The sequence below is a fragment of the Tachypleus tridentatus genome, chromosome 8 (genome assembly GCF_004210375.1).
Source record: "Tachypleus tridentatus isolate NWPU-2018 chromosome 8, ASM421037v1, whole genome shotgun sequence".
NCBI classification, from domain to species: domain Eukaryota; kingdom Metazoa; phylum Arthropoda; class Merostomata; order Xiphosura; family Limulidae; genus Tachypleus; species Tachypleus tridentatus.
Window position 1 is genome coordinate 124,309,300 of NC_134832.1, and position 22,738 is coordinate 124,332,037.

The 22,738-nt window shown below is 34.8% G+C and overlaps 1 long non-coding RNA gene across 2 annotated transcripts in view; it reads left to right on the plus strand.

The window, feature by feature from the left end:
- The window catches only part of LOC143223405 (uncharacterized), a 50,146-nt gene extending 28,692 nt beyond the window's left edge, over nucleotides 1–21,454 (plus strand). For both annotated transcript variants that reach the window (XR_013012903.1, XR_013012902.1), the window contains one exon: nucleotides 19,693–21,454. This is a non-coding gene — a long non-coding RNA (uncharacterized LOC143223405). The remainder of the gene's footprint in view (nucleotides 1–19,692) is intronic.
- Nucleotides 21,455–22,738: the final 1,284 nt, after the last annotated feature.

Below are 22,738 nucleotides of genomic sequence, written 5' to 3' on the forward strand. Positions count from 1 at the left end.
TCTACAGGAGCTACAAACACGATGACGTAATCGATCACCATTTTTAAATTAAGTGTATTAAATTCATTTTGACATCGTTAGAGGCGATATTAAAGGTAGTTGAAAAGTTGTTACTTTGTTTTTTAGTTTAATTTTGCTACCTGTTGTTTCTTTGAAAACCTAGAATTTTTCAGTGCTGTTGAACCAATAATCTCCACCTAGACTCGGAACACCCGCTAACAACGTTATGATCTAGAATATGATTTATTAGAAGAAACTACTAATAATTTGACATCCCAATATTCCGGGGGTCCGGCATGGCCAGGCGGTTAAGGCACTCGACGCGTAATCTGAAGGTCGCAGGTTCGAATCCCCATCACACTAAACATGCTCGCCCTTTCAGCCGTGGAGCGCTATAATGTTACAATCAATCCCACTATTCGTTGCTAGAATAATAGCCCAGGAGTTGGCGGTGGGTGGTTATTACTAGCTGCCTTTCCTCTAGTCTTACACTACTAAATTAGGGACGGTTAGCGCAGATAGCCCTCGTGTAGTTTTGCGCGAAAGTAAAAAAAGAAACAAAACTAAACCTACTTACATGTTTATATTTTATCACCATCCCTGAAAATATTTGTTGTGGGTGTCCATGAATCCTGTAGTTTTTGGATGTAACATTATACAGGTATTGAAAAATTACAACCTTTTAAGTCATATTCTAGGGTGTTATGTTATACAATTTTACAAATTTAACCAAACAATCCATCTAGCATTTTAACATAAAACAATAAATGTCCTTTGGACTATTGGATCTACGGAGTAATGGGCCTTTGGATTGTTACCGATCCACTGGAAGATTTATGGTTTTCACATTTACATTATAGCTCCTGAAAAGTTTGAATTCCAAGAATATCTTTTACCCTTTGAAGTATTGCAAGAAAACGATTGAAATATTGTGAACTGTATCCTTTTACAGTTATATCTTTCAACAATATAAATGTACCTATATAATTTGTATTGGTATGACTAGTGTACATGCGTATGTTTAACCTTAAATCATGGAATATTGAATTATCGGAATCAGAATTTTTAAAAACTCAATGCGAATAATAATGTTGTCAAAATCTGGTAAACGTAATAAAGTATTTATTTTTAACAAAATGTTTAGATATTTCAAATGATGAAACAATATTTAAGAAAACTGAAAGAAATCCCACTAAAACAAGCCAAGATGAAGGCTGTTGTTTTGAATTAAGCACAAAGCTACACAATGGACTATCTGTGCTTTGCCTACCACGGGTATCGAAACCCGGTTTTTAGCGTTGTAAGTCCACAGACATACCACTGAGCCACTGGGGAGCAAGATGAAGGTATTGCGTAATACTTACGCAAGATAAATAAACAGAAATGCTCAGTTAAGACTTATTAAAAAATATTGTTATAATGTTACAACCAACGGTTTATTTTTTATTTGAAAGACAGTTTTGAATTTTCTAAGAATATTGGAAATTCGAAATTATGTGAGAATATTTGTTTAGCTAGTGTTAATGTCGAACCGTTGCTTTCTTATATCCGTTTAGTTAAAACTGCAGAGAATTGTACAAATATATTGCATGGAACCAGTGGTTGGAGTTGGAGTTTTAGATGATTTTCTTAAGGAAGTGTTAAAAGACATTAATGGGAACAGTTAAGAACGTTTCTCAAAATTTGTTTAATGCACGAATTAAGAGATGAGACAGTTTGAGGTCAAGTTGAGCGTAGATTCTGACCAATATCGTCATGTGCTTGTTATGAAACATTTGGTTGGATGAACGTCCCGGCAGTTTAAATCTGTTATTATACGGCATCGTGTGTTGATAGATGTGTTAAATACAAAACACGTGAATGCCAAACTGATCGTCTGTTGGAAAATAAGTTGCTTTTTTCTTCATAGATACTTTGGTCATGCGTTGAAGAGAAGGAAAGTTTGATGAAAGTGTATATTATAAAATATTAGGTTTCCAGGCTGTTATTTTAACTGTATTAGATATATACAGTTTTATTTTTTAATTGTATTTCTTTGCCAAAACGCCGATTTCAGGGTAAAAAAGATAACAAATAGGCCTAATTTGTTCTTTCATTCGCAACTTCTGCGCCAGTAGATTAGTTCAGCTTGGAAGAACAACGTAAATAAGGTAAAGTAGGTTTCCATAGCGATGTAATGTAAGTGGTTTGTTTGGTTTTGATAATATACAACACTTTGATATATATAACACGCGACATGCGGTTGTCTTTAACATTCAAAGAAAAGTTGATTAAAATTAGAAGCTTTTGATGCATGTCAAGCCAGTAGTTGTACCAGTACATAAAATTAATTTCATACTATGTTAAAATATAAGAGCAAATATTTGGCTAGAAATAATTTTAGTATTAGTGAAATGAGGAAAACTAGTGGTTAAGTTTTTCATTTACGATTCCATCTTTCCAGACGTAAAATATAATGTTCAAAATAAAGCTAATCATGTTCATTACACGTCAGTGGTATACATGGTTTGAAAGTAAAAACGCAGTTGAACAATATTTATGTAAAAACGGCTCGTTTGGGTTGAGAAAAGTTTTTACGTAGAGGAGCGAACAACGTTTCGACCTTCTTCGGTCATCGTCAGGTTCACAAAAAAGAAAGAATTAACTGACCGGAAGCTGACCACATGTTTGAAAGGGGTTGTGTAATTGAGTGTCGGAATGTAGAGGGCGTGCTTAGATGTTTGAATATATAATTTTATATTATTTATTTTATTATTTATTATATTATTATTATTTTAATATAGGTATAAAGGTGTTCCTTTGTATTGGTTTATTTTGGGCTTAAGTTGTTGTATAAGTAAGGCTTCTTTAATTTTGCGTTTGTTTATGTTTGTTTCTTTACTTTGTATTTGAGTGTTTTCTATGGTTTTGTTGTGTTTATTTGACTTATACACGGACTTTTATCTATGTTATACTATTTTTATTTGTGAGTTTTCAGCACTCTTACTGGAGCCATTCATCGGGCAACAAGTAATTAGTACTAGTTTCCCTTTTTCTACTTGTTTCTCTGATATAGATTCAAAGAACATAAAAAGTCACTTTTACACGTTTTCGAACACTGCAAGTCACATTAACACAACATAACCATAGAAAACACTCAAATACTAAATAAAGTAACACACATAAAAAAACGCAAAATTAAAGAAGCCTTACTTATACAACAACTTAAGCCTAAAATAAACCAATACAAAGGAACACCTTTATACCTATATTAAAATAATAATAATAATAATAATATAATAAATAATAAAATAAATAATATAAAATTATATATTCAAACATCTAAGCACGCCCTCTACATTCCGACACTCAATTACACAATCCCTTTCAAATATGTGGTCAGTTTCCGGTCAGTTACCGCCTTCTTTCTTTGTGAACTTGACAATGACCGAAGAAGGTCCAATCATTGTTCGCTCCTCTACGTAAAAACTTTTCTCAACCCAAACCAGCCGTTTTCACATAAATATTTTTCTCTACAAGTGAGTTTTCTCGACATCACTGCAGTTGAACAATATAATCAAACACGTTTATCCATAGATCGAATTGATGGTTATTATTTAACCTCTAGTGAGAATTGAGAACTTTTGTTTTAAAGACTAGATCAATAAACCCAGCCCCTTCAAGGTCATTTTCACAGATGTCGTTTGCACGCGTGAAGAGGTGTGTGTTTTGATGAATTGTACGACGTTTATGAGGATAGTATACATAGTACGCTAATAGCAAAAACAGGGAATGTTCTAACATTGTTTAATATGCATTGAATGAAAGCTGTAGTTAAGAATGAACAACGATTGTTGTTTAAGACTCATAACGTAGGTAAATTAATGTGTAAAATTATACACGGACTTTTATTTATGTTATACTATTTTTATTTGTGAGTTTTCAGCCCTCTTACTGGACCTTCATCGGGCAACAATGACCGAGTGTTAACAATTTGCTTCAAAATACGTATCTACTAGGTAACACGTGTAACAATAATTGACATCTGGTATTAAAGTTAGTAAACATATAGAATTATGATGAATATAGACTACAACTCGATCGCTGCGATATAATACAATTATAGGTTTTATATATAGAAATAAAAATAAAATTCTTCACATACAGCAACGATTCAATCCCAGATCAACTGTTTCTTGGAATATAAATAAAGCAAGAATCAAAGAAAATTTGACAATTAAATAAAACCACAACTGACCTGGATGTCAAATGTTGGTTAACTTACGATTTCGTTTTATGTATATTGGTTATTTCAAGACGTATTACATTAATGAAATGCAGTATACATCTAATACTAACGCTCTCTGTTCTTTATGCCTTTTTTTACGTAGGAATTGACTGTTATATCCTGAAATTAATAAAATTAAGTTGTATTAATAATTCGTTCCACGAATAACATTTTAAAATCTAATTGCGTAAAACACGTTTATAAAATAATCGGATGAGAACTTGCATAAGCTGGTTAATTTGATCGAAATATTTAGCCTAAGAACAATGTAGGAGTACATGTTAATGTGATAGAAATCAAAAAATGATTTAAGTTCGAAACGGTTTGTGATTTGTAATGTGTACTGTCATTATGCGAGTTCTTTTCAATCATTCTTTCGTTATTTATTACTCGCATTTATTGCGCGCTCTTGTTTCTTTGTATTTTACAAACTTTCTCGATACCTAACATTCACGAAAATTCTAAATATTACATCATCAACAACATGATTAGCAGCGCCCTCTAGCAGTAAACTAACGTATAACATTTAAAATATAGTTTAAAACATTCAATTCATTTCTTAGGTGTTAAAACAGATAGAACTATGATTTCTTTACGAGTGGAGGTCATTGAAAATGTCCTAGATAGCAGACATTTATCGTAAGTACGGTTTCAGTGTCTCATTGAATGGGTAAATTTAATAACATATTTTATAGCATATGGGAACATACCACTTGAACAGAAACAATTTAGTTTTAATAGCACTATTGTTTAGATACAAGCAGATCTGTATCTTTACGAGAGAAACAATTAAGATATTATTTTTCACACTTAATGTTCTTTATAATAAACTTGCGGCGATCTTTTGTTTTTAACATTTATTTAAATTGAATATTTGGATATATTTAGTTTCTGAATGTCGTAAGTCTCACTTCCTACTGTAGTGGTTATCAAGGACCCGGCATGGTCAGGTGGTTAAAGCTCTCGACTTGTAATTTGAGAGTCTTGGGTTCGAATCTCCGTCACGTCAAACATTCTTGCCTTTTCAGCCGTTGGAGCGTTATAAAGTGGCGGTCAATCCTACTATTCGTGGTAAAAGAGTAGCCCAATGGTTCGCTGTGGGTGACTAGCTAGCTGCCTTCCCTCTTGTCTTACACTGCTAAATTAGGGACGGATAGTGCAAATAGCCTTCGTGTAGCTTTGCGATAAATTTAAAACATAAACAAGCTGGTTTGGGCGGTTTGAATAATACTTTCAAGTTATTTATTTTTACCTTGTTGTCATTTAAATTCGAAGCTAAGGACTGAAAAAGATCTTCGGATTGTGCCATGTGTGTATACTTATAGAAAGAAACAGATGACCGACTATAACACATTACGATATTTTGTGTCGTTTAGGTAAGTAAGTTACTGAGTCGTACACTTTCCTCTTTATGACATGTTTGTTACGTCTTCGTAGATTTGTATTCATCATGCACCACGATGGTGGTTCATAATGGGAATCGCAAGGATTGCACAAAGCCCAATAGAACGTTCGGGTAAAAACACCTAAAAATGTACAAACAAAGCACTCGTATTAGATTACAAGGAAAAGAAAATCCACTCAAAACGGTTTGTTGGTAATTCGTATTATTATTCTCTTTCCAGCCTACAACAAATTGACTTGATGTATTGCACCAAAACATTTTGTGGAATATTAAATAAGGTTCTGGGAAGGTCGCAGAACCATTGAAAAGTCGATCTGATTCTTCTACATTGTACATAAGTTTAAAAAAATATCATATGTCTGGTGTAAACGATTTTGTTATTACCCTTTGAAGTTAGCTTTCTTACAAACATCTGTTGTTCCTTTAAAAACTTAAGTATAAGGTAAAACAGGAATTATCAGCCAATAATATATGAGCATTAGGTGACTAAAGTCAATGACTTTAGAGAGTCAACCTCTATATTATATGTGAAGTGAAGGAGTGAAAAAATAATACACATAATATTAAGTTTTACTATACATATTCGTGAAATAATTACTTTAAAAGACACGAAGATTTATTGAAAGCAATGTTTTAGATGTATATTTTTATTTGAAAATGCTGCATTTCTTCTTGTAAAATTTTATACGTGCTTATGGAGGTTGTGTCTTAATCTAGACATGAAGTTGATAATTGCTATGTATTATGTATATAATTTAGCCATACAGAAACTAAGTGCTCACTACATCTCAAACAAATCTATATGGCTGCAGCTGCAGCTTAACATTTTACTTCTCGAACTAATGCGATCAAATAATCAATAGCTACAGTAAATCATCATGAGCTGTGCCAACTAGCTGTTAGCTATCTTTATTATCATTATAATGTGTAAAGTTAGCTACAATTTCAAGTACGTCTTTGTCGTGGTTGAGCATAAAAAGGCAGTAAACAAGATAAATAAAACATTGGGAATTTAAAAAACTGCTAATAAGAATCGTACAAAAAAAAAAAAGGAAACCAGGCAGGAAATGTTGTAGAAATTATTTACTTAATAAGTAGTTTGAGTAAATAATGTTTACACAATATTTAGAATTGTTCGCTTACGTTTTTACAATCCCTATTTGCATATTTTTGTGTTGTGTTTTCTTATAGCAATGCCACATCGGGCTATCTGCTAAGCCCACCGAGGGGAATCGAACCCCTGATTTTAACGTTGTAAATCCGTGCATATTTTTAATTTCAAACATTTGATTAATATGGTTGACTTGATTGACTAATAATTTTGATATATGTGATAAAATAAAGGTTAATTTGGGTATGTTTCACAGCATAAGTCATTGTTTAGACGTCAGTTACCAATAATTGATCTATTTTAAAAGTTTTTTAAATGAAATAATTTTATTAGGTAATTAATATATGTATATATATATATTCGTTTTTTTCTTTGTTTTGAATTTCGCGTAAAGCTACTCGAGGGCTATCTACGCTAGCTGTCCCTAATTTAGGAGAGTAAGACTAGAAGGAAGGCAGCTAGTCATCACCACCCACCGCCAACTCTTGGGCTACTCTTTTACCAACGAATAGTAGGATTGACCGTCACATTATAACGCCCCCACGGCCGAAAGGGCGAGCATGTTTTGTGGGACCGGGACTCGAACCCGCGACCCTCGGATTGCGAGTCGAACGGCTTAACACGCTTGGCCATGTTATATATATATTCATAGGGCTTACTCTAAATTTTAATCTTATCTTGTATATTAAAAAGCTCTTACACATTCCCATTTTGACTTTCTTTACGTGAATATAATTACATTGTTTGATATTAGTATAATGTTGTGACAGGAAGAGATATCCTCAAATTCGAGTTGGAACAAAAATTTCGTATAAATAAATTTAGTGATAAATAAATCAACCTCTTCTGTCAATACAAAATATAATAATATGAATTTTTGAACTGAGTCATACTGAGTCAATAACTAAATTAGCATGAAGAAATAAGACTTGTTTATTTGTTGTTAAGGGCAAAGTTACACAATGGACTATTGTACTATGTCCACCACGGGTATTGAAACCAGGATTTTAGTGTCATCAATCTTCAGACAAACCAAAAAAAAAAACAAAGGGTGAAGAAAACTGCGAGCCTGTTTTACAAGTATTTTGGTTTCGAAAATAACAAAACAAAGTTTAAAACATATTTGTTAAATATTTTTACTGTGGAAAATTCATTGTTGTGTTGGGTTTTAAACGAATCATTTAATCATTATATATTTATAGTAAACTGTTTAAGTGTTCACTGTTTTGTTTGTTGGGTTTTTTGGGGGTGGGAGGTAAAATTAGTGTTAACAGTAGATTAATACTAGTGTGTGGTTATATTCATCAGATACTAATATCTTTGCAATGGAAGTGTCATATCCTTACGAAGGAAGGACAATATAGCATCCAAGCTTGATAGAGTTTCTACGGTTAGAGTATTATATGTTCACCCTGCGCAAAACATTATACGTGTTATTGAAACAAAATTTCAAGATAAGCACTAATTCTTCAGGAATTTATCCTACATCTTTGATATTCAAAGCCACACAATTACTAGAGATTAGTACTAAATATTGTGTGTAGGTGTATGTTAAAGAATCGAAGGACCATAATTTAGCTGGATGCCGGATATTCGGTGAGGTTTCCGGCTAGGTAGACCGGTCGCCGAATAATGAGCAATTTTTTTAAGGAATTACATTGTCAAGCAGGCGTCTTTTGTATTTGCTAACTTTATCGTCGTCTGTCTTGGTTTACTGTGTCAGTAAAACTTCACGTACGCGAGTTACATAAAGAGAGCGTTGACTGTTAGCTTGCTGGAGTGAATTTTAATTTGTGTCAAACACGCTCTACCGTATGTAAACTGATTCACAAGCCAGGAATCATCGTAGTTATGGCTTATTGCTTATACCGTACAAAACTATCAGAAATATACATATATCAACATTAAATCGTGATTACTTTTCTTATGAACAGTTTGGTCTGAAAAAGTATACAAACGCGCTAAACCGATATAAAAAGTGTCCTGCAGTTTTATCTTACGGTTGTATTACGATACACTTATGATATATTTAATTATTTCGGATCCCAAAACTGTGTGTTCGTTTGTTTTATAATTTCGCGCAAAGCTACACGAGGGCTATCTGCGCTAGCCGTCCATAATTCAGCAGTGTAAGACCAGAGGGAAGGCAGCCAGTCATTACCACCCACCGCCTACTCTTGGGCTACTCTTTCATCAACGAACAGTGGGATTGACCGTACATTATAACACCTCCACGACTGAAAGGGCGAGCACATTTGGTGTGACGGGGATTCGAACCCGCGACCCTCAGATTACGAGTGCCTTAACCACCTAGCCATGCTCGGCCAAACTGTATGAAACACGATAAAAACCCATTGGACCGATCCTTTGTTTCAGAAGAAAGCTTGACTGTAATTCCAAATTTACTATGTGAATATACACAGAATATGTCAAGATTTAAGTAGCGTGTGTTACAAAAGTATTTACACTCAAGATATGTCTTAGAATCGATAACACTAATCTGATCCACATTGTGACAAGTCATAAATCAAAGTGATGTTCACGTGTAGTACAAAAGACTCTTCCATTGTACACATTATCTAGAAGTGTGTATCTGCACGTTTTTCAATATCCTTGTGTATCGTATTTGGTATTTACTCTTTTGTATCTCTAAACAACAATGTAGGATAAAATGTGTATTTGATAACACTCACGTTATACACATAATATCACGTTGAATTAAATTCTGTTAAATGTTGGGTCTGGCCTGGGATGGCCTAGCGCGTTAAGGCGTGCGCTTTGTAATCTGAGGGTCGCGGGTTCGCACCCGAGTCGCGCCAAACATGCTCGCTCTCACAACCGTGGGGCGTTATAAGGTGACGGTCAATCCCACTATTCGTTGGTAAAAGAGTAGCCCAAGAGTTGGCGGTGGGTGGTGATGAATAGCTGCCTTCCCTCTGGTCTTACACTGATAAATTAGGGACGGCTAGCACAGATAGCCCTCGTGTAGCTTTGTGCGAAATTCCAAAAAACAAAACAAATAAATGTTGTGTCATGCGCACTTCAAACCCGAACTATGGGCATAAGGCCGTTCATTATCCTTAGCATTCATTGAATTTAAAGAGAACAATGAAAACTTTTGTTTTAATGTTTTTTACCTAGTTTTTCTATTGATAAAATAAATAGGCTTTCATGAACAATTAATTTCAAGGTTTTAAGATAATTCAGGTGAACTAGTGCTGTTTCTTTAGCAACGTCATTGATAACAATTATGATTGTAAAAATTGAATGTATTATTGGAGGCCACGTAGTTCTTACTTGAAAACTCTTTGTGGAATTCATTCAACATGTCTTCTTACAAATGCAGGGAATTCTAGTGGTTGATAACTTCAGACCAAATCTCACTAAAGTGACTGTATTGTAGTTTTGCACATCAGCCGCACTTGTAGGTACATTCATAATATATTTAGTTGTCAAAGTTTCCTTGATACAACCAAATTCTGTCTAGGTAAAAACTCTTTTTTAAAAACAAAACCCCGTGACTTGGGAATCGTTAATCTGAAGAGACACTTTAAGTTTTAAATGTATTAGCCTTCTGTTTAGATAAACAACTATTCCAAAGTAATTACATGTTAATAGTTACAGCTTCTTAAATACAATATCATTTGTTGCACATAACGAGACTTCTCAAATAGAGCTAAAAATTCAATCGAGGTTTTAGCCTTACAAACGAGATTTTTCCGATCTCATTTGAGAAATTCAACAATATCTTCGTGGTCGATTATAGGTTTGGAGTTTTCAGATCTTTTTTTAAAAATTTTACCGCCACACTAGTTTCTCTGGAAATGCTTTATGTTAATATTGAATCGCGCTAGTGTGTTGATGGCCGTTACTTTAAGAACCCTTTAGTCTAAACTCATAATTACAGCGGGCCCGGCATAGTCAGGTGGTTAAGGCACTCAATTCGTAATCCGAGGGCCTCGAGTTCGAATCCCCCGTCACACCAAACATGCTCGCCCTTTCAGCCGTAGGGGCGTTATAATGTTGTAGTCAATCTCACTATTCGTTGGTAAAAGAGTAGCCCAAGGGTTGGCAATAGGTGGTGACGACTAGTTGCCTTCCCTCTAGTCTTACACTGCTACATTAGGGACGGCTAGCGCAGATAGCCCTCGAGTAGCTTTGCGCGAAATTCAAACCAAACTGATTACAATGTATAGATTTAATACTAGCATTATGAATTCTACGAAACACTCAATACCCATTTACAAACTGAAGATAAGTAGAATTATTAACGAGACACAAGTACATGAACTCTTCCAAAACAAACAACAGTCAGTATTAGTTAACAAATTAATTGACTTAATTAAAAAAACAAAAAACGATTTATTCTATAAAATCCTGGTAATAAAGATTTTCTAAAGATGAAAACTTTAGGCTATGTTGGTTTTTTTTTTTCGAAACTCAAATAAGTTTTATTGGTTGTACATAGTTAAAAGTTTTCTTTAGTTTGTTCACAACGTTTCAGGTTTATCTGTTACTTTTATCTCACCTGATAACGCAGGTAAACCTGGTGAAATGGTATGAACATAATAAACAAAAATTCCCCGCTGGTGCAGCGGTATGTCTACGGATTTACAACGCTAAAATCAGGCGTTCGGTTCCCCTCGGTGGACTCAACAGATAGCCTTACGTTGTTTTGCTATAAAGAAAGCACACAATAAACAAAAGTTTTACCTATGAACAACCGACAAAAACTTGGGTGAATTTAAAAAAAACTGAAGTTTTTTTTTTAATATTTACTTCATGTTTAGAAGTTTTCTTTAATACACTTATTTATCGAAAAATATTATCAAAAATGTATGTAACGGAGATTTAATCTCATCAAATTCGGAGTCATTGCCTTGGTTCTGTTTCATATATTATTGTACCTTTTTATGCAGAATTAATATAATTCAATCCAACCACCTTTATATGACTGACTTCGATTTAAAATCATTGATGATTTTAATATTCATAGCAATGAAGACTGGATGGAATTCAGTCGTATCATATCGGCAGTGATCGACTAATTCCCGATTCCATTGAAAACTGTGTAGTAAACACATAACCACTTTGATCGTATCATATCGGCAGTGATCGACTAATTCCCGATTCCAGTGAAAACTGTGTTGTCAACACAGAACCACTTTGATCGTATCATATCGGCAGTGATCGACTAATTCCCGATTCCATTTAAAACTTTGAATTTTATTTAGCTTTGTTTGTATTTCTACAGAGATCTAGTTGGCCTACAAAAGTGAACAATCCTTTAGTTTACCTGCTGTTGGACAAGAAATAAACTCATTGTTAGAAACTTCAGTGTATGAAATTCTATTTTTGCTAAACCAGTTCTTATAAAATTATTCTCTACACATAAAGTAGCTAAGTTTAATTCAGTTAAACTTACCTTAGCTAGGTTAATACTAAGTTTTCTTTGGAGAGGAGGAAACAGAAGATATACGTTCTGAAGTCGCTAACATTTAGGATGAATGAAATGGAATGACAGATAACTTGTATTCAGTGTATCAGATTAGTTTACTTGTGCTTAAACTTACCAAGAGGACTTTTATTTACGTTTTATTTGTTCTATAATACGCATAAATTCTGTTTATCTTTGAAGTATGTAACATGATACGTGAGGAGTGATAACTGTAATCTGTTATTATTGTCATTCACTTTTTTTTTTTTGTATTCTAATTTCGTTTGGTTATACGCGTCAGTGGCCCGGCATGGCCAAGCGCGTTAAGGCGTGCGACTCGTAATCCGAGGGTCACGGGTTCGCATCCTCGTTGCGCCAAACATGCTCGTCCTTTCAGCCGTGGGGGCGTTCGAATGTGACGGTCAATCCCACTATTCGTTGGTAAAAGAGTAGCCCAAGATTTGGCGGTGGTGGTGATGTTTAACTGCCTTCCCTCTAGTCTTACACTGCTAAATTAGGGACGGCTAGCACAGATAGCCCTCGAGTAACTTTGTGCGAAATTCAAAAACAAACAAAAACAAATTGATACGCGTCAACCTGGTAGTTTTTTGTTGTACTGTGTGTGACAAGAAATGCCGCTTTTTTCTCTGTTTTAATAATTTGTTTTGGTACCACGTCCGTACAACAAGTTTTCAACTGGTTGTTACGTGGTTTTAGAAAACAAGGAATAACAGATTTGTTTGAGAACAAATACCTTTTTAGATAATATTAAAAACATCTCTAGATATTAAAATGATCTACGTCGTAAAAGTGTGGTTATGAAATTTACGTGGCGTGGCCTACTGGTTAGTTTACCCGAACAATGAATTACCGGATAATGGTTCACGTCCTTTTGCTGCAAAGACGCGCTCCACATTTTAGGGCCATGGGTGCGCTAAAGCAGTGATAGTCACATTTCACTAATTGGTTAACAAGCGTAGCCCAGATTTTGGCGGTTAGCGCTATTGACTAGCTGTTTAAAATTAGAAACGGCTATGCACAGATAGCACTTGTGTAGCTTTGCACAAAAAGCCTAAAACAAACAAGTTAATGTAGTCAAACGAGCTTGAAATTATAACAAAACTGAAATTCACATCAAAACAGAAATAAAACGAGACGTAACGTGTAATGTCAAGTTTTATTAGAATCTTAATATAAACTACCATGTCGACTGTTAGAAACCATTCTGCTTGCAACTATTGCATTTCACCTGTTTATGTTCATGTTTTTCGCCTAGTTAATAAGGCGTGAGCAAAACGAGGCCTACTGTTCATTATTTTATGCCACGCATCTGGAGGCGTTGTTATGTGTTACAAAACAAAGCGGTTGCGCTCTTTGGCACTTTAATATGCGTCAACAACCACAGACCTAGAATTTCTGAAAAGGAAGAACAAGTTATTCTTATATGTTAGTTTTACTGCTGGTTTGTAAGCTTCTACCCCGGCCCGGCATGGCCAAGCGTGTTAAGGCGTGCGACTAGTAATCTGAGAGCCCCCCGCTAGTACAGCGGTATGTCTACGGATTTACAACGCTAAAATCAGGGGTTCGATTCCTCTCGGTGGGCTCAGCAGATAACCCCATGTGGCTTTGCTATAAGAAAACACACAAACACACGTAATCTGAGGGTCGCGGGTTCGCATCCCGGTCGCGCCAAACATGCTCGCCCTTTCAGCCGTGGGGGCGTTATAATGTGACGGTCAATCCCACTATTCGTTGGTAAAAGAGTAGCCCAAGAGTTGGCGGTGGGTGGTGATGACTAGCTGCCTTCCCTCTAGTCTTACACTGCTAAAGTAGGGACGACTAGCACAGATAGCCCTCGAGTAGCTTTGTGCGAAATTAAAAAAAAACACAAAAAACAAACAAAGCTTCTCCCCTAGCGGCTCATCGGTGAGTTGAAAGATTCATAATGATAAAATGCAGGTTTTGATACCTATTGTGGGTACAACACAGATACACCAGTGTGTAACTTTATATTTAACATAGAAAAGAAACAAGAAACATCGTTCTCAGCAACATGTTAGTATTTGAAAGACACGAGCTGGCACGTAGATTTCCAATTCTCCAAAACTAATGATTTCACTTCTAAATCTTATTTTTTTTTTCTTGACACAACAATAGAAGATGATACCTAAGAAAAACAAGTCGCACTATAAGAGTGTGTGTGTGTTTTCTTATTGCAAAGCCACATCGGAATCGAAACCCTGATTTTAGCGTTGTCCGTAGACATACCGCTGTACTAGCGGAGGGCGCGCACTATAAGAATAAATGTTGTTTACAAAACATGCAGACCCATTACAAAATATTACCTTGTGTTGTTTACAAGTTACACAAGACGTCGAGGTGAAAGCAGTACAATGACGACTAGTTAGTTCATTTTCAGTAAAGAATTCTATATTCAGTGAACGTTTTCTCTGTCTTAGGACGAGCCCTAAAAAAAAACCAACTGTCGCCATAAAGACAGAGTCAGTGACCAACCAACTGGTTTGTTATAATTACAACATTCCAGACTGTATTAGGCGGTGATAAACATTCAAACACCTCCGGGTAGGGTGGCTTACTCACTGAAAACAAAGATCTGCTTCTGTATAGATGTGTTTTTTTTTGCATTTGCTCGTATTGAACAGTTTTAGTAAGCCAGTGAATATGGATGTAAATATTTACTTATTGCACGTGTATCATGTGGTTTACTACTATTATTTATTATTCGTAACGAAAGTATGACGTAGTAGTAAATTACGTAACAATATTGTTGTTTAATACTCGAGTATATTATAATTTTTGAGCATAATTTACTCCAACAGCACGAGAGCAACGTTACAATATGATTTCTTCTACTACGTCACAGAGAAACACGTGGTATAATATTACAGTGTTTTGATACACTACGATAAACTGGTGTATTATGACTTTATAAATTTATGTTTCAACGAGAGGGTATTTTAATATTTAACTTGTCACATTAATAGATTAACATGGTGTATTGTTAAGAAACCACTTTATGTCATAATAATACAGTGTATTAATACTTCAATTTATCATTATAAGAATAAATCTGTGTTACACTTTACTTCTGCTGCACGGCTCGTTGTATTACAAAAACGGACGTTTCCATTTTACCTCATAACGTCTGAGGAACGTGGTGTATGCTGTTTCGCCTCACTGTATCAGAAAAACATAAGATGTTACTGCTCCACCTCTCTATACCAGAAAGTTGCGTGTCTCTCCCACCTACTACCTACAAATAACACGAAGTGTAGTGACTGTCCTGCCTCATTATATGAGAAAAACGTTGTTTGATATCTAGTGTATTTGAAATATCGTGTTGTACGAGTACATTTTATTTCAATACCAGGGCAAAATGATTTATTCTTTTTTACATTCTTCCTCGATAATTAGGCAATAGATTTGTTTCAGATATTCTCGCAAGACTACACAAAGGCTATATACGATAGAGGTTACCACTTTTAATCTGATAGAATAGAGAAAAGGCAGCTTATCAACAGTACCAATCACTATCTATTGGGTTAGTCTAACAGTGGAAATTGACTGTCACTCTCATAAAGCACCAACGGTCAGACACACATTAATGCATGATGGGATATTCTGTATGGACACGTCACATATACTATGATTACTCATTATAAACAGTGCTTTAGTTCACAAACGATTAATATTTTGTGTCCCTTTTGCTTTAATAACTGCAGAGTTTTATCCGGCATTGTTGCAACATATATAATCAAAGCGTCCTTTGGGATTTTACTCCAAATGTATTTAATACACGCCCATAAAGCTTCTTTAGAAGTAACTTTGATTTGTCAAGTTTATCAAATCCCAATTCTGCTCAGTTGAGTTGAGATGGGAGCTCTGTGGAGGCCATTGCATGATTTGAATGACTCCAGCAGCTTCTTTCCTAGCTAAGTAATTTCTCCATAGGTTGGATGAGTGTTTGTGGTCATTGTCTTCTTGATAATAAAATCCTTTACCAATAATACGTAAACCACTGGACATACCATGACAGATCAGTATCTGATGGTACTTGCTCTGGTCCATCATTTTATCTGTTTTGCAAGTATACCTTCTCAACAGAAAATAGAAAACAAACCATACGCTGTCTTTTTGCATATTTCACGGTGGGTGCTATGCATTCATGTAAATATTTTTTTACCTTTCCTCAGCTGGATGTACAACATACGCTTTGTACCAAACATTTCACACTTGGTCTCATCCGTCCATAATGCTCTTTTCCAATCATTGATACTTTGTACTTTTTTTTAGCCATTTTCAGTTTCTTGAGAATATTAGTAGTTCGAATTAAAGGTTTTTCAGCTGATACATAACAAATTATTCCATTCTCGTTCATTATTCTTGATACTGTAAATCTGGACACTTTTCTGTTGTTTGGTACATGGTTGTTTTATCTCATGCTTCCCTCTCAGTCTTTCTTCTGCCCTGAAGGCTGTATAAACAAAGATACTTAGTATCAGTATCATTGAGTTTAGGTGTTCTGCCTCTTCCTTTACTATTTTAAAATTTACCTGTCTAGGTCTCACGATCTAGGGTGTACTTGACAGTGTTTGGAGAACATATCAAGTCTGCACCAATTTATTGGAGAGTCCAGTCGGCATCACGCAAAGCTTTTATACGAACTCTCTGCTCTACTGACAATTCTCTACCACTTTTGGACCGTGATATAACAACAAAATTTAATATGTAGTGTTAAACAGTTTGTATCAACTTTTTTTGAGAAGTGCTATTCAATTGATTTCTTCTAGTATATATCAGTACCATATGCTAGTTCCTTGCTAACTTCTTTCTATAGAGTTAAGACACTGCATGGGTTATCATGACAGTTATTTCAGACCCTAAATTTTATCAGTATGTTCATTCGATCAGAACCATTATAACATACCCTTGGTACACGTTTATGGGAATTTATTCGTCAACAGGGATCAAAGAAGCATTATTATAGTGTTGAAATTTACATTATGTAATGTCATGGAAGAATTACCCCTATGAAATGGAAAGAATGACAAAATATTGTCTTGTCATGAGACTTTTGTACAGTACTGTATCTCAGGCTGGCTGGGTTTCACTTGTTTCTTTGTAGCTAAGCACAAATCTACACAATCTGCTATCTGTGCTATGTCTACCACAGAATATCGAAAGCCAGTTGCTAGCGTTGTAAGTCTGAAGGGCCCGGCATGGCCAGGTTGGTTAAGGCGTGCGACTCGTAATCCGAGGGTCGCGGGTTCGCGCCCGCGTCGCGCTAAACATGCTCGCCCTCCCAGCCGTGGGGGTGTATAATGTTACGGTCAATCCCACTATTCGTTGGTAAAAGAGTAGCCCAAGAGTTGGCGGTGGGTGGTGATGACTAGCTGCCTTCCCTCTAGTCTTACACTGCTAAATTAGGGACGGCTAGCACAGATAGCCCTCGAGTAGCTTTGTGCGAAATTCCCAAACAAACAAACAAATAAGTCTGAAGACAATATCGTTTTGCCAGAGGGAGGGAGGCTGGGTTTCATCACATACAGAATCAATGTAAACGAAATAATTTTAAAAAGTAATTAGTTTTGGAAAACGTTTGGAATGCATGACCTGTTTTATATTCCATGCCTTTGTTCGAACTTTAAAATACGAAATGAGGACATATAAATAATTTTATTGCTTGCTTTTGGTGTTCGTTCAAAATTTAAATGAAGTCCAGTTTTCTGTCTGTTCGAACAATACGCAATCAACGTGTATTGTATATGGTGGTTGTTTTCATTTATTTCTATTAGTCACAATTATTTCTATACCTAAACAGTATTATCACTGGTAGTTGGTTTGTTTTATAAATTAGAGTCCATCAAAATATTTGCCATATTTGTTGCCAATCCTAATTAGTGTTATGCTATGTTATTTACCATTTAATGTGTTTTAAGTATTTTAAAATAAATACAGTTAATTACACTTTGCTTTTGCTTTGCTAAAACATTTTAAACAATGCTTATTTTGAACTTTTAATTCTCTGTTAATCTATAATCAGAATGAAAATAGTCTAGAATTGCCATTACACGTGACTATGTGTTCTTAACCTTTTGTTCAGAGGGAAAGTTTAATTTGTAAAACAAGTTTATATCTCGGTGTTTTTAAATTTATTACTTGTAATTTTTTATGTTGCTCACAACAGGTTTGACTACCTTACATTCTTGGTAGTTTATTCTTTTAATTCGTATATTACTGACCTGGTTGATGTCTTCTGTTATCATGCATGTAACATTAATAATGACGGTAATTTCAACTTAAAAGTTTTCTAAGAAAGTTCTTTATAACTGTTGGCACATAATTATGTTACAATAGTGTTATTTATTCTGTAATGAAAAGTAAAAACTTTTACAATATAAAAATATTAGAATTATCATTTAACTGAAGTTTAAACTATATATTACGTTTTGATTTATAATTTTCTAATAAAAAATATACAAAGTAAATGAAAGAGAAACGAGTTTAGGCTTGTGAAAAATACAAAATAATATCCATTTCCACTTCCCGACGCAGAGTCTCCTTTCAGTGGCTTTTACTGGAATAACATTATGTAACAAAATTTTTACTTTTTCTTGTATTTGAAAAATTCATTACCCATTTTCCAGAACATTCGAGGTAGATACGGTACTGAGTAGCTGATAAAGAATATTCAAGAATTTTCTAGAATATTGTAGAACTTACGAGCATTTTCAAGAATCTTTTAGAATTTTCTAGAACTCTCCATAGTTCTCCATGGCTCACCACTTCAGTTTAGTTCTAGCTGCATTCTCCAATTTATCGTGAAGAAGTGTTCTGTTTATTTGTTTGTTTTGGAATTTCGCACAAAGCTACTCGAGGGCTTCTGTGTTAGCTGTCCCTAATTTAGCAGTGTAAGACTAGAGGGAAGGCAGCTAGTCATCGCCACCCACCGCCAACTCTTGGGGTACTCTTTTACCAACGAATAGTGGGATTGACCATCACATTATAACGCCACAACGGCTGAAAGGGCGAGCATATTTGGCGTGACGGGGATGCGAACCCGCGTCCCTCAGATTACGAGTCGCACGCCTTAACACGCTTGGCCATGCCGGGCCAGAAGTGTTCTGTGATAACATCTAAAATGTGTGAAGCCTACAAGATATATTTCAACATGCTTGTCGGGGATCAAGATAAACCCTGAGCTCCTTATTTTACCTGTGAACATTGCAAATAAACTAGAACGTAAGACGGACAATTGTTGTTTGCTTGAATAGTAATATTTTATATTATACAAATTTTAGACCTTTTAAAATTTAAATATCTTTTTCTTTTAATTTATTTTTTATATCCAATATCACGTATAAAATATTTTACATGAATCTCCTACACATTAGTTGTGGATGAAATAAATTTATTCTTCATAATAAGAATTTTATTTTTCTCTTTTGTAGGATGGTACAGAGGGGAAAAGAGAGCCATAAAGTTCGATATTCCAAGAATTTGTCGTGAACCCACTGACCACTCAAGCAATTACTATTTCTGCATGGTGGACCCTTCGAAACGTTGGGGTGACAAGAATGCATCTGCTATCATGTATCCGGACCTTCCATCACCCTAGTGCCACACTGTCCTGAGCTCCACGTACCCACTCCGTCAGAGAGAAAGCAGCCATCCTCAGAAGAGAGCAGCAAATCAGAAGAGGAGGCAGACGTTGAAGATAAAGTTTGCAATTTCAGAAGTGCAGCTGGTGAGAGAAACCCATACTACTACAACCAAAGAGACCTCAATGACTTGATCAGAGATCTTGGTCTAACAAAGTCGAATCCCGAGACTATATTAGGGGGCTGATACGTGAAAGTGATTTACATTACAGTCGCAAATCTCAAAAAACTGCTCACTTCTAAACATTTTTGTACAACTTTAGTATAAATACATATAAATCTTGATTCATATGTTGTTTTATTCAGACCTTATGTAAATGAAAATGTATAAATTTGCCCGTTTATCTAGGTCACAAAGGCAAAGTTTGAAGTGAATAATGACCATTTTCTGTCCTTTTACAACGTAAGCAATTAAGAAATAACAAATACTATCCAGGAACAAAATTTGTGTTACATAGTCTAATTATTTTTATTTATTTGTAAACATTGGTGTTGTTGTTTTGATTAAGCACAAAGAATTATTTATATTTATTTGTAAACATTGGTATTGTTGTTTTGAATTAAGCACAAAGCTACACAATGGGCTGTCTGTGCTCTGCCCACCACGGGTATCGAAACCAGGTTTTTAGCGTTGTAAGTCCGCAAACATACTGGGGAGGGGCTCTTTGTAAAGAATTAAATCTGTAAGCCTAACAGTGGATTTAGGGATTTTTTGACACGAAAGCGTATAATAATTTATTTTTTTCATATGTAAAAATGTTTATACATATTGGCAATAAATTTTATCTAGAATTAAACTGGGGGCGAAGAATCGGAACCAGGATGAAAACGTGAAGAATTTATTATTTTGTAATTCTGATAATTTCAAGCTAAAGAAATATTGTACTGTCTGATATCCCCTCATTAACGTGACTGTAGTGATGTGTAAGTATTTATATGAATTTTGTGATAAAACCCTTGTCGTGAGAAAGAAGAATTATGAAATTAAAGTTTGAAAAACCTGAGTATTGCTCTGAATTAATGGGTGTTTACATATGGGTATTTTCCTGAACTAATGTATGTTTATATATATGCGTGTTGCCCTGAATTAATAGGTATTTATATACAAGTTTGTTTTGTTTTTAATGGACAATAGTTCTTGTTTGACTGCTAGTATCTGATAAAAAGAAACTATACTTTGTATGCAGGTGTGAGTTGATAGGTGTATTTTTTATATAACGTAACAACAACGTCAGAAACAGAATAAGACGTTAAATAGAAAATACAACTTTTTTATATACAGTATGCAGATCTGTCTCTATATCATCAGTTTCTGATAAAGAAACAGAAACGAATCTTAAAATTTAGAGATTATTCCATTTCTTTCAGTCGTAAATTCAAACCTAATTATCTAGAGAAACGTTCAGGAAGAAAATGTTATATACGTCCTTTTAGAATATTTTCTTTAAATTACAGTAAAAAGTACTGAACAAGTTTTAAACCTGTTTTTTTATTATTGTGTCAATTTTTCTGTTATTTTTTTTTACAAATTAAAGATTCTGAAATCTCTAAACTCCTGAGTTTTATTTATTACTCAGAAAGTTAAAATACACAGGAAATTCTACACATTATTCATTATAATGAAAAAGAAATTTTGACTGGAAAGGCACAAGTTGGTCAAGTATCCTTGAACTGATTGTTAATGACTACAGTTAGTAAAAATGGCCCGGCATGGCCAGGTGGTTAAGGCGCTCGACTCGTAATCCAATGGTCATGTGTTCGACTCCCCATCACACCAAACATGCTCGCCCCTTCAGCCGTGGAGGCGTTATAATGTAACGATGAATCCCACTATTCGTTGGTAAAAGAGTAGCCCAAGAGTTGGCGGTGGGTGGTGATGACTAGCTGCCTTCCTTCTAGTCTTACACTGCTAAATTAGGGACGACTAGCGTACATAACTCTCGTGTAGTTTTGCGCGAAATTTAGAAACAAACATAATAAACACTACTTTAGAGGATGAGTGCCATCTAGTGAACTATATCACAACTATAGTTTTAATCAAAACAAAATTAGAGAGAAAATAAACATACCTGGTCAACATATCAACCATATGATTTTTAAACAAATCGGAATGAACATATGTGTTTCTACGTTCACTGTTAAAATGAAAAACAAACATTAAAACACTCCCGATTTTAACCGACTACAAAGATCTTTATAATTTATTACTCATCTACACCAGAGTGATACACTCACAGGTTACACAGAAACACTTAGGACCGAAACTTTTGAGTGCGAAGACAAAATTCAACCTGTAGTTCCTGCCAAGAAAGCCTCATGATGCAATCAAATTAAAACTTGCGATCCCCATCAGTAAACATCAAATCTTCTACACAAGATCATTGTAACAAAAGTTTAAAAACCTACAGTATGCAAACACGCACATAATTTCATACGTTCCCAATGTGCAGACATATTTAAGTCTGCAGTTTAAATACATTGCTACTATATTTTTCAAAATATTTTGTTTTTAGCAGTTGAGGAATTTCAAAGATCGCTACATATCACAGATATTGAAATGAAGGGGTATAAATAGAATACTTGACTAAAAGTAATTTATATTGTACATGGTATCAACCAATGTCCAGATACTTTCTATATTATTTAATTTTATCGGGATCGAGTTTTTATTTTTCTTTGTACAAGTATGTTTTCTCTCAAGGTGAATACACAAGTTATGTGTGTATATTCTGAAATTTATGTACTGTGCACATTGAATGAACAATATTTGAAATTTGGAAGGTTATTGAAACACAATGGTGATTAATAGCGGAAGGTAGAGTATATTCTAGAAGCA